This window comes from Natrix helvetica (assembly GCF_964273705.1).
Source record: "Natrix helvetica genome assembly, chromosome: 3".
NCBI classification, from domain to species: domain Eukaryota; kingdom Metazoa; phylum Chordata; class Lepidosauria; order Squamata; family Natricidae; genus Natrix; species Natrix helvetica.
Window position 1 is genome coordinate 69,270,537 of NC_138549.1, and position 14,306 is coordinate 69,284,842.

Below are 14,306 nucleotides of genomic sequence, written 5' to 3' on the forward strand. Positions count from 1 at the left end.
ATTAATGATTATTCTATATTAATAAACACATATTTTCAAAGTTTCAGTATATATTCTTGTTTAGAGATACTTGACAGGATTCCTGTCATCCACTGAAGGGAAGATGGTGATTGATACATTACTATATGGATTGAAATATTACTGTAACTGCTACTAAAAGTGACTATTACTAAGAGTAATTTCAATAAATACATAGCATAAGGGATATTAAACTAAAATTGGTCACAAATAGCAGTATCAAAAGCCTGGGAAATATGAAGCAATGAGGGGAAATTCTGATCCAGGAACATACATATGTGATACTTCTTTTTATAACCATTTACTTAGAAATAAATAAACACTTCTGCTGATGTCCATTACATTTCTACTGGCTTTAAGGTTATTAAGAGCTAGAGCTGCAATTCAGCTTCAAATGTATCTCTCCAGATATTGCAGAACATATTAGATACTCAATAATGATGGGTTATAACCAGGAAAAATTACTTTTTCAATATTATCTGTCCAGTGTATTGTACAGCTTTTGCTTTAACCGACTTTAATGCTCTCTGTGATATTGGATGAAAGGTATAAAAGTATTTATTTTGCAGAGCAAAAAGTGTCCTGGAGAAATGTAAGATACTAGCAGTACATATTCCTTCAGTGTCCTTTCTACAACAAACTGAGTCTTAATTTTATAACCTCACTTTCTGACAGAAGTTCAGTCTGTTTGAGAATAATCTCATTTGCTTTTTATTTTTAGATGGGGACCTTACCATCTCTAGGATAAATGCAAAAAATTGTTTCAGCTGTCATTGCTTTATGCAGAAAATTGGCCTCCTATTTTAGACCTCATAAATATGTATTTTAACACATTCTATGCTGTTTTATGTTTTCCGCTGTGTCTCATTTGTTCCTGGTCACAAAACGATGCACACTTTTAACAGTTTTGTCTTTAATGTGTTACAATTTCAACACTTTAATCATAAAGTAGTTTTTAAATTTAGTTTTAAATATTTAGATTTTTTTGTATTCTATTTTTGTCTACAGCGTTTAGAAAACCACTGTATTTATTTCTGTTGATCTAGAATTTTTTTATCTTAACTTGAGCTTTGTAACTTCTTATATAAAAATCATATAAATACTTATTAGTCACACTAATAAGGTGCTATCACACTCCTGATGCTTTAATTTTAAAACCTAATAAACAGTGGGAACAAATTTGTGAATCGCTGAAAAGTAAACAAAGAAGCAACACCATGTACAATAAATACTCTATCTCTCCTTGACTTATGAAAATGCCAGTGTTCCTGGAAGAACACTTTGTAGCAGGATAGGAAAATGGGAAAAACAGAGTTTGCTTTCATTTATTTTCTCCATGTTCTTCCCATCTTTCTTTAATACCAATGTTTTCCTGTACAGATAATTCTTAATTTATGACTGCAATCAGACTGGAATTTTGGTTCTCGGTCTTCCTGATCATAAGTTGAAGCACCCATATTACCAGACCCAATTTTATTATCCTTTATGGAGATTGTTAAGTGAATGATGTGGTCATAAATGCAAACCCATTCTCTCAAATAGATTTTTTTTCCCCAGAAACAAACCAACCAACAACAAACAATGACAGAAAGTTATTTTAAAAACCATTGTAAACGGATCATTTTGTTGTGGGATGCTGCAACCAGTCATAAATGTGAGCTTCCTGAAATATGGCCATGTGATCCCAGGGGAGGATATGGCAGCAGACATTTTACGATGTCCAGAAGTGTTTTATGGGCCATATAGCACTCTTCCTGTGGCTGTTGTAACTTGAAACAGTTATTAAATTACTGGTCATAAATTGACGACTTCTTGTATAGATATCACTATATGGCATCAAATATTGAGGGTACCTTATAAATCAGTACTTAGAAAGTTCACACTTACAGGATTTTAATGACCAAAAGTCTTACGAGTTCATCAAATATTGCACAATGTTGGTAATTTCTACTCACCTATTCAGTATTCTATATTTGGACAAAGGTGGAAAAAAATAGAAATATGACAAATAAACCTGCTGAATCTATCATCTATTGATTTAGGACAACACTCCTTTAGCTTCCCCTAAACTTTAATAATGAGATTATTTCTCTGAAGCCATGAAGAGTTGAGAGAAAAATATACTCACCTTTGTCTGTTGCTAGCTTTTATTTATGTTGAACAATAATGTAATAAGTGGCTTTCTCCTCCAGGGCATTAGTATATTGCCAGATAAGCACCACTTAGTGTTATTCCCTCCATAAACCAGGAACATCTTACTGAGTGTGTGTATATAACTCAATACCTAATGTTTCAATGTGTATACTTATTGACTGGATCAAGTTCACTGGCAGAGCAATTCTAGTAGTGAGGTTGTAAGATCCAAAGTTAGAGAGTCTCTTATTCAAACCCTTGCTGGCAGGAAAGATAAAAGGGTGGATTTCTATGGAGATTTTCAGTCATCCAGGTCATGGTTGTCCCAAAGATGCTTTTTCAAAAGAAAACTGCACTATTTTTTGTTTTTCCTTGAAAACGTTTCGCTTCTCATTCAAGAAGCTTCTTCAGAAGCAATGCCTTTTGAAAAAGCATCTTTGAGACATAAAAGGATGAAGTGATGTGTTATTCTCTTTCTTTTAAAATTATTGTCTTTGGTGGCATTAAAGCCATTTTTCACCTATTACCTATTAATACAAATAGGAGAAAATAATCTCTTTCAGTCTGTAAGGCTAATATAGTTCTCCATCTTCTGACTCCAAGACTCTGTTGTTACATCCTCAAACCCCTATAACATTAACCTTAAACTGTCTACTGTTGACCTCACCCCATTCCTAAGAGGTCAGTAGGGGCGTGCATAAGTGCACCAGTCCTTGTCCTACTGTCCCCATTTATTTGAACCCATTTCCTGTGTTCTTATTCATGTTTATTCTTATTCCTGTTATCTTGTACATGAGTGACTAAATAAATAAATAAATAAATAATAAGAAAGAAAGAAAGAAAGAAAGAAAGAAAGAAAGAAAGAAAGAAAGAAAGAAAGAAAGAAGGAAAAACTCTGAAACAATATATGCTGTCAGACCACTTCCTTTTGGTGATCTCTGTTGAAATTATAATACTGGAAAAGCATTGGATGCAGAACTTTCCATTGCATCATGGAAAGAACTTGAAAAGAAAGAGATCTGAAATATCCTATCACACTTAGAGTGCCTTCCAAGGACCAAAGAACAGAATACTTGCTGTTAAAAATATAAGGGTAGTATTAGTTGTACAGGTGAAACTCGAAAAATTAGAATATCGTGCAAAAGTTCATTTATCTCAGTAATGCAACTTAAAAGGTAAAACTAATACTGTATATGAGATAGACTCATTACGTGCAAAGCAAGATAGTTCAAGCCGTGATTTGTCGTAATTGTGATGATTATGGCTTACAGCTCATGAAAACCCTAAATCCACAATCTCAGAAAATTAAAATATTACATGCAATCAATAAAACAAGGATTGTACACAGTACAATATTGGACCTCTGAAAAGTATAAGCATATGTACTCAGTATTTGGTTTGGGCCCCTTTTGCAGCAATTACTGCCTCAATGCGGAGTGGCATGGAAGCTATCAGCCTGTGGCACTGCTGAGGTGTTATGGAAGACCAGGATGCTTCAATAGCGGCCTTCAGCTCTTCTACATTGTTCGGTCTCATGTCTCTCATCTTTCTCTTGGCAATGCCCCATAGATTCTCTATGGGGTTCAGGTCAGGCGAGTTTGGCCAATCAAGCACAGTAATCCCACGGTCATTGAACCAGGTTTTGGTGCTTTTGGCAGTGTGGGCAGGTGCCAGGTCCTGCTGGAAAATGAAGTCAGCATCCCCATACAGCTCGTCTGTGGAAGGAAGCATGAAGTGCTCCAAAATCTTCTGGTAGATGGCTGTGTTGAGCCTGGACTTAATGAAGCACAGTGGACCAACACCAGCAGATAACATGGCTCCTCAAATCAACACAGACTGTGGAAACTTCACACTGGACTTCAAGCATCTTGCAGTGTGTGCCTCTCCATTCTTCCTCCATACTCTGGGTCCATGCAAAAGCTCTCATCAGAAAAGAGGACTTTGGACCACTGAGCAACAGACCAGGTCTGTTTTTCTTTAGCCCAGGTAAGACACTTCTGACGTTGTTTGTTGTTCAGGAGCGGCTTGACAAGAGGAATGCAACATTTGAAGCCCATGTCCAGGATCCCGTCTGTGTATGGTGGCTCTTGATGCACTGACTCCAGCCTCAGTCCACTACTTGTGAAAGTCCCCAACACTTTTGAATGGCCTTTTCCTGACAATCCTCTCCAGGCTGCGGTCATCTCTGCTGCTTGTGCACCTTTTTCTTCCACACTTTTCCCCTTCCACATAATGTTCTATTGATGTGCTTTGATACAGCACTTTGGGAACATCTGACTTCTTTTGCAATTACCTTTTGAGGCTTTCCCTCCTTATGGAGGGTGTCAATGATGGTTTTCTGCACAACTGTCAGATCAGCAGTCTTTCCCATGATTATGATTCCTACTGAATCAGACTGAGAGATCATTTAAAGGCTCAGGAACCTCTTGCAGATGTTATGGCTTAATTAGCTGATTAGAGTGGGACACTTTGAGCCTAGAATATTGCACCATTTCACAATATTCTAATTTTCTGAGATTGTGGATTTGGGGTTTTCATGAGCTGTAAGCCATAATCATCACAATTATGACAAATCACAGTTTGAACTATCTTGCTTTGCATGTAATGAGTCTATCTCATATATTAGTTTCACCTTTTAAGTTGCATTATTGAAATAAATGAACTTTTGCACATTCTAATTTTTCGAGTTTCACCTGTATGTAAATGTGGGTAGCTTTCTGAAAGGTGAAACCTGTATAAAGTTTTGTTTTTAAGCATAAGAAATCTTTGAAATCAGTTTGCAATTTTCCATGAAAGATAGAGTTTTAAAATCTACAAAGAATTCTATATTACTCTATAAGGTTTTTGATGAACAAATAAAATAGAAAACAGACTGCGAATACTTTTGGTGGTAATTGGGGGTGGTGAGGTAGAAACATCTTTTATTTTTATGCAAGGAAATGGATAAAGTTCAGTTTCTCTCAAGTAGAATTTTAAAATACTAAGTATTTCATCTATTTAAAACCATTCATTCTTGGGCATTATAAATATACTGGAAAAATCATTTAAAAATGTGAATATATTTCCATAAAGATAATGTTAATGCATAAACTAATTTTTTCTCTGAAGTAGCACTTATAGCAGTTGAGTTTGAAGAGTGCTACTTATATATTTCAGTTGAATAAATAATTGATTCTATTTCTCATATAATAATTCATTAATTGTGATTAAGAGATGTTGTATAACCTTGACCTAGAAGGGCATAGTCATTTTTATAATTCCAGAGAGCTAATCTTATATTTTCCAAACTATTGAACTTTCCCTCTGAAATTCCCAGTTTGTACTGCCTCTCATTCTAATTGACATCTCTGGCCAGAAGCACTTTGGGCAAGGCCACAGAATATTTTTAGTTCCTTGGCATGCATGTCTCTCTTATTTTTCCAATCATCTATTTAATTGTTTGGTATTAATATTTAACTCTATTTAAATGAGCAATAATTATATTTAACACCTTTCCAACTCTTGTTAACAAACTTTTTGGTACCCTGCTGGAGTATCATGGTTGATATCTGATTCATAAACATTCTAAGATGTTTGGAATAATCAGATAGGAATCAAGCAAAAGCAGGCATAGGCATATTTCTTGAAAGAAAACATACTCATTCTGAAAAATTGAGAATATTGTTTGAAATGTATTGCATTTCACATTCTATTAAAGTCACATTCTGACTTTAATTAAAATACAATTTTTTTATTAGTTTGGGGAACATTGGACAAAACATAATTATTGCTTTATTAACATCATCTATCTTCTAACAAAGGCAGTTTACCCTTGGGAAAAATATTTGGGTACAACTTAATGCAACAACAGACTTTTGTATGTTTGAAATTAAGTAAGAGATTTCTGTCTCTGAAAATGTTCAGATTCTCTTTGTATAGCAATCAATTTTATTTAACCATGGAATCATTTCAGTTAAAACCATATTGTCCCATTAAAACAGATCCAAACAATGCAAGACATGAACATGGAAGAATGTTGTCAGTGGAAAGCAAATACATTAAATGTCTCATTCCTGTTCCTTTAAAAAATTAGTGAAATTCTTTTTTTCCCTAAAGATGTTCTAAGACAGTGATGACTAACCTTTTTGTTGTTGTGTGCTGAAAGCATGCAGGTGCATGTGTGACAGTGCCCCCCCGCACCCATAATGCAATGCATGCGTGACCAGCCCCTTGGTCCCCCCCTGCACATGCATGTGTGACCTCCCTGGCCACCCTGTACATGCGCACATGATCTCCCTGCACTCCCCCATCCCCCCACATGCATGTGACCCCCCCACCCCAATTTGGGCCTAGTAGGCCTCCCTGCAGCCTCTTGGGACCAACAACGGGTTGCGGGGTGGGGATGCCATATCCTCCCGCACCCCATTTTAGGCCTAGTAAGCATCCCTGCAGCTTCCTGGGACCGAAAACAGGCCACAGGGGGGTGCTCCACACTCCCTCCACCCCCTTGCATGGGAGCGTGACCCACTGCCCTCTTGCACATGAGTGCATATCTCCCACATGTGTGGCAGAGACTCGAAAGTCATCTGGCCGGTAGGAGGCACGTGCACATGAATGGTGGAGCTGAGCTGGGGCAACGGCTTACATGCCAGGCAACATGGCTCTGTGTGGCACTTCAGGCACGCATGCCATAGGTTCGCCATCACAGCTCTAAGGCATTATTTGATGTAATCCAGGGAAAAGAAATTTGTTGTGACTATACAAAGGAAAACATAATTGTCTGTAGGACAGAGAAACTTTATGAATAGAGGTCTGGAAAATAGAAACCACTTTTACAACATTCCTACATTGATTTGTTTTCATCAAAGCACTTTTCCTGGGTCCAGACATAGCTCTCAAAATGAGATGTAGAAAAGACGGTATTAGGACAATTATGTAAGATCCCAACTGTTACTTAGCTTACATCTGGCCTAGAACACCAGAATACTAAGTAACGATAGCTGTCATTCTTCTCTTAGGTTTGTTACAATTTAACCTTGGAAAACTATCCTGTCACAATAAAAATTAGAATGGCAATTGTGTAAAGCTCCCCAAAAGAAAGTATTATAAACATAGGGGTCTTTATGTTTGTCTGATTCACAGCATGAAGAGAGGAAATCTATTCTCGTTCAGAGATAATACTACCCAAACCATGCTGATTTAGGATTTTCAGGCAATTATATTCAGGCAATCTGAACCATCTGGTTGATCTCAGAAAATTATTGATTTAAAATGGAAAGCCTATTTGTTTGTTTCGTTTTGTTTTGATCTTGGTTGGCTAGATTAAAAAAGTGCCAGATGTCTGTAATATTTTTGGAAAAATTGAGATTTAATTAATTTATAACAAGCTCTTTAACCATTAAAATTTCTGTTCTACATATCCCAATGGTTTTATACAACTTCCCTTTGAAAAAAAGTATCTAGCTGATGTAAGCTATTACGTATTTGAAGATAATAACTACTTCTCTGACAATATCATTTTAATTTTTCAAATTTCTAATCCCTACAATTCCAAAACAATGCTTTGAGTGTTTCATGATATTAAATGAAGAAATGAAACATCATTTCTTAAAAGAGTTTAAGAAAAGAGGATAGTCATCCTGAGGAAACAAAGTAAAAAAAAACCAAAACCCTATATCAGGGGTGTCCGAACTTGGGAACTTTAAGACTTGTGGACTTCAACTCTCAGAATTCCCCAGCCAGCATGCTGGCTGGGGAATTCTGGGAGTTGAAGTCCACAAGTCTTAAAGTTCCCAAGTTTGGGCACCCCTGCCCTATATCATACCCAGCTTAATCCAAGACATGGAGAAAGGGCCAAGATTTTAGGGCTCAGTTGAAAGTGGGTAAGATAGAGGCCAACACAAACCTCTTTTTTCCATTGCACCTTTAAGCTCTGTTCTTTTTCAGATATGTGGCTTTAGTGCAGTTCAGCTTACTCCAGAAGCCAACACCATGAATTAAACAGGCATTTTGTCATTATTCTAAATCATGGAACAATGATGTTTCTATTTACCTACATAAATAATAACAGTATTATTTATGTTATGGCTTGTTTCACATTAGACTTAGATTTGTACTGGCATTAAAAAGAGGAAGCGTGAAATGGTAAACTCCTAAATATAGGATGCTCAATATTTAGGGGCATTGTTTGCCAAAGGCTGCTATAATTGTGTAGTGCAGCTTCTTTGCTTTTGGTAAAGTTTGTAAAATGCTTGGCTAAATATAGACAGCAAAGCTAATGTTGTATCACATCTTTCATTATTTTGTACATGACTAATATGTCAATGCGTGCAACAATGTGTGCTGCTTTCCATAAATAAGAATTAATGAAGTAACACTAAAGTTGCATTTATTTGGCACTAATAAAAACAGTGCAAGTGGCTACACGAAGCATGTATTTCAATTTTAAATATCAAGCAAAATATCCCCATATGTTATTTCCAGTTTCGCAACATAAGTTGTTTGCTCGCTTGCTTGCTTTATGTAGAAGGGGAATTATTGATGCTTTAAAACCAAAGAAAGAAATTGTCATTAAAGATGCCAGTGGATCACAGAACCTCAGTGTATTTACTATCAGTGGATCAGCAAAGTATTATTAGTAAAACTAATGGATCTTGTCTCTCAAATATTGTATTCCACAATGTTAAACAATAAGATGTATGATTAACAACTCACCTTTCAAATTAGATTCATTTGATAACAAAGAACTCATTTTCCTGTCTTGTTAGTATTAGGATTTTACATAAGGAGATACAATACCATTTATTTAAGGTCATGCATTCGTGTCATGTATCCATAGGTGGGTTCCTAGCAGTTCGGCCCAGTTCAGCCGAGTAGGTAGTAACTCGGCCCGCCACGCCCCTGAACTGGTTCTCTCGCTGGTGCCATAAGCGCCGCCATTTTGTTTTTTTCTTCTGCGCATGCAGAAAAAACCCACCCCTGCCTGTATCATTGAATTAATTTTCACAAGTCTCAGATTTTATTTTATTTTTGTATGCTATTTTCTGGCCAGACCATAAGGAGATCAGATTAATTTGCTTTCATTTCAACTGGCCACCACTGCATTTAGTATTTGTCAATCTCCAGATGGTTAACTTCAGATAAAGCTGGGTATATTTAGTTTTTCTGTGCAGTGAAAGTCTACTAATCCATATATTTTAAAGACACAGTTTCCATATATAATCTATATGTAGATTGATAAGGATATCTCTGAATGAGGCAAAACATAATATTTATGTTTTAAGCCAGCGGTCACCACCCTTTGTGGCACCAGGGACCAGTTTTGTGGAAGACAATTTTTTTCATGGACCTGGGAGGAAGGACAGCACACAACCTAGATCTTTGCATATGCGGTTACTGTAGGATTTGCGCTCCTACGAGAATCTAATGCCTGATGATCTGAGGTGTGGTGATGCTAGCATTGGGGAGAGAATGCAAATACAGATGAAGCTTTGCTCACCCGCTGCTCACCTCCAGCTGTATGCCTTGGTTCCTAAGAGGCCAGAACTGGCCTGGGGTTGTGGACCCCTGTTTTAAACTGATTTTAAAAGATTTTTCTGTTGTGTAGTTCACAGGATCCCCACATTGTGAAACATCTATGAAAGTTTGTCTGTATACATCTGGACTAGAAATATCTGATTGTTAAAAGTCTGAATTTGTGAAAACTATGTTTCATTCAGATGCATTTGATCTTATTTGTGAGGTGTGGTTTTCATTTTGTTGGACACATCTCATAGAATACCTCTTTGTGTTGGGGCTGCATTTCATATTGCTTAATTTATCAGGTTTTTCTGTACTTTGTAATTGATTCAGTAGTACTTGGTGATGTACTCATTTATCACTAAGACTGATATTAATGGATGTCATGCTACTTCATTATGTTGCTATGGTAGCATTGTATGGTGAATTTTTTTTTGTCTCCACATGGAATTCTTTAGTTATTTGTGTATAAATAATTTTATTATGGGTAAATGTGGTTATTTCTCTAAACACTCATTGTTACTTTACATTTATTTTATCTTTGTGTCATGTTGTGTTTCAATTTTAATTTTAAAAAATTGTTTCATTAAAAAAGTGAAGATGGCTTTGAATTGAATATGCAGGTGGCAGTATTGCAGACGTAATTTGCCATAACCTCTTTTCCAGATTGCTATTCCAAGCACTCAGTTTAGCTAAAAGCCCTTAAATTCCCAGTTGATCTCCTACATAAGAATTAACTGTGACAGACCCTGGTAAGCATTTAATCAGGCAAATTCTGCATTTTTGTTTACTTTCTTTTGCAGATTTAGAGAAATATATGTATGCCAATCTTTCTCAGATTGCAGTTCTTTAAATATGTTCTATATATATGTTAAATATGTTGGTACTGTAATTCTCATCCATAGAGCATTCAGATGTTTGTGGTTCTCACACTTCTGGGCAAAGCTGGTCTACACATGCAATTGTACTAAGTCTAGCTTTTTCCTACAATTTTGTATAGTAAATCTGTCCTTTTATCTCTTCTGTATCTTCACAATTCACTGAATAGTGGCAGATTCGTTAGATAAATAGGTTGCTATTTCTGTTTCATCTGTTGTCAAAATATATTCCATAGAAAATCCAAAGGTGTTTTTAGTGTCCTGTTTTTATATTTCTATTAAAACATTTTAAATAATCATCTCCTTCTCCAATAAGTTGGATTTAAGTAGATCAGAAAATAGCTTCTTATATTGATTTTCTCATTACAGTAACATGCTTTTTTGGCTTATTTATTCATTTAAAAAAATAGCTGTCCATCTTAAAGTCAAACCCTGAGTGGTTTAAAACCAACAAGTAAAAAAATGTAGTCAGAAACAAAAGAAATGGTAAAACAAAATACCAAAAAATACCAAATACCCAAAAACCAGATGCCACAACCACACTTTCCTGATGCAGTTCCAACATTCTCATCCCACTTTAATCTCATTATATCCCAATACTGGGAGGTGGGGAAGTCAATGCTCTCTGGAAGGTTAAGAGAGTGGGGGTGGGGTCTATCATATCTCAAGGGAGGATATTCTATTCCGTAGGTATTGCATTGGACAAGTCATACACACAAAATGGCAATGTGGAGTGTGCCTACCTTGTCTACTCTGTTGGGATGGATAGATACCCTCAGAGAAAGGTGGTCCTGCAACATGTAAGGCTTTGAAGGTGATGACTAGCACCTTGAAATGTAGAGATAGTTCTTGACTTATGACCACTATTGAGCCCCAAAATTATGTTGCTAAGCGAGATGGTTGTTAAGTAACTTTTGCCCCAATTTACCACCTTTCTTGCCCCAGTGGTTAAGTTCGTAACACAGTTGTTAGTCAGTAAATTACACAAGGGGATCACCTGATTCTGAAACACTCCAATAGTGATAAATGTTACCCAGTTGACAAGCATCTGGAGTTTAATCACGTGACCATGGATAAGCTGTAATGGTCATAAGTGGTGAAAAATTATTATAAATCACTTTTTTCAGTGCTGTTGTAACTTTGGTCACTAAATGAAAGGTTGTAAGAAAGGTTGTAAGCCAGTGTAGCTTATGCAATAGGTGGGAGAATAATATGAGAGAATCTAGGGGTTTTTGTATAAAGGTTGCCATAAGCAGAATGAGATGTTCTGGGTAACAGGCGCAAGTAACCAGGAACAGGAGCTAAGTTTTAAAGCAGTAAAACTTTTGTTACATGCTACTTATATGCAAGAATCTGATCTACTAACAGTCAAGTCAAATTGGCACTAGATAAGAGTCAAGGGAATTCATAGGGGGCTTGATTTTGGTCTCTTGTAACCTGATGCTGTATTTGATCCCAATTTTGGCTTCTGCCTGGTCATCTCCTATATCAGGATTCCCATTTTTAAAAACACATTACATAGCTTGACATAATCAAAATAAAGTTTATTGTTGTGGGAAAACTAAATAACCAAAGCATTTGGAAATAGATGAGATGAGGCTGTGTAGTTGCATCCTAATTGGTCGTCACGTTTATTCATACCTCCCGCCTACCAGACATCTGGAAACCAGCCCTAGTCAACAAACGAACCCACCCACCACCCAGGTCGTTACAACACAAAAGAACAACGGACACACTGCCAGCACCTCAGCCACACAGGATGATACGAAACAACCGACCAATCTACAAACATCAACTCCACCAATCAGAATGCAACTACACAGCCAATCATCCCACCTACAGCAACAAAGCCAGTACTCCACCCCCCCCCCAAGATTTATAGAAAGACAACAGCTCCAACCATGCCTTACTTGCACAAGCATGAAGCCGAAAACACCAGCCTGAAGATGGCGAGTGGGACCTCGCCGAAACGTTGCCAAGACAATCTCAACCTTACATGGGAAAAGACCCGAATACAACAAGACCAAAAAGAACACGGAATAATCCAAAGCCCGCATGGTTACTGATTGTATCCCTTCTGAAATTACATACGGGACATACAGAAGCAGAATAAATTATAGCTTCATCGAAAGAAGGCAGAATCTGATAATAACATGAGTTAGCCTCATTATGGGTTGGCCTCTACATTCTGTTCTTATAATGAGGCTCCAAGTCCACCCATTCTATTGAGATTGCACCTTCTAACATAAATAATGTCCTTTATTGTACCAATGTATCAACTTCCTTCACACCACAGAAAAAAGCAACAACCTGATTATTGTTATCAGTTCTTTCCTTTCAGGATCATTAAGCAATTTCAGTTTTATGGCTCTGTCTACCATGCACTTTAGAATCATGTATGAAAGGATAAAATATTATTTGTACTCCACACTTTCTATAATCAGTGAAGCATATACTGATTTATTTTTGATATTCTTTGGCTTTCTCACTTACCCAACATGCATCAGCAATACGATTGATTGCTTCCAGAGGGCCAAAGGAGGCCACTTTCGCCCTCCCCAGGCTTCAAGAAAGCCTCCGGAGCTTGGGGAGGGCAAAAAGCAGGCCCAACCGGACCCATTGGGCCTGTTTTTCACCCTGCCCAAGCTCCGGAGGCTTTCCTGAAACCTGGGGAGGGTGAAAACTCCCTCCTGTGCGGGATACGGGAGGGTCGTGTGCATATGTGCAAATGGGTGGGCATGTATGCGCATGCGATAGCGCACACTCACCCAATTTTGGCACCTTTAGAAAAAGATTATCACTGTTCTATCAGATCTCTGAAATACTTTGTTGAAAATTCTTTCCTGACATTTTTGGAGTTGGCTTCTGTTTGCTTTCTTTTGCTTCTTTTTCTTTGGCAGACTCTACACATTGGTCTTTAATTTATCTTTAAGTTCATTCCAGAGTTCCTCTGGGTTCTTTATCAATAAGGTTCAAGAGTTCAGGGTGATTCCCAATGTACTCATTGAAAATGGTGGGTCAAGATCATATCTGCTAAACTGTTTTTTTTAAACTTCATTTCCTTAATTTGGAAGTTGTACATAAATAGTTATGAACTGTTCTGCAGTCAGCATCAGGCCATGTATTTGATGCTCTACTTCCTTTTACCAATAATAAAATGGGAATTGTTTTGTTTGTTTGAAGACAGTATTAGTAATAAGAAATCATTGGAGTACAAAAAATTAATAGGTCATTCTCCTATTCCAAAGTCAAATAGTCTCACTATGTTTTCATCTTTAATGTTTCCAACTTTGGCATTCTAGTAACCAACACAAGGACCATATCTTTCTGGCATCTTCTATTCACCAGTCTCCTCTTTCTCTTTATGATTGGAGCATAAACTCAAGATAATCATATTAAGGATTGTCCATCAAATCTGACTGATATTATTCAAGAACTGGGTCGGTCACCAGGAGGAGAGATTTAGTCTTCCGAGCTTTAGAATTCAAAAAACTAAACCTCTTCTGGGTCCTGTATACTTTCCTTTATTTGTGATATTATTCAGTCATTATTGTATTGTAGCTAAGCACTGTTTTTGTATATGCTCTCTAACTATAAAATAGCACCATTCCTTCTTTGTTTTTAAAGTCCTGAGAAATAAAATATGGAAATATAAGGGAATTTCCTTTTGTATAATTGGGGAAGAGAGATATGAAAAAACAGAAATGCAAGTTATTGAGCAAAGGTGTATCAATGTTAAAAATGGATATTAAAAAAGTCATAGTGATAATCAGTGAAAAG

General features: G+C 36.8%; 1 protein-coding gene across 1 annotated transcript in view; it reads left to right on the forward strand.

Annotated features, from left to right (window-relative positions):
* The window catches only part of LOC309389251 (uncharacterized protein C1orf21), a 144,787-nt gene that overhangs the window by 49,544 nt on the left and 80,937 nt on the right, over nucleotides 1-14,306 (forward strand). The window lies entirely within an intron of this gene.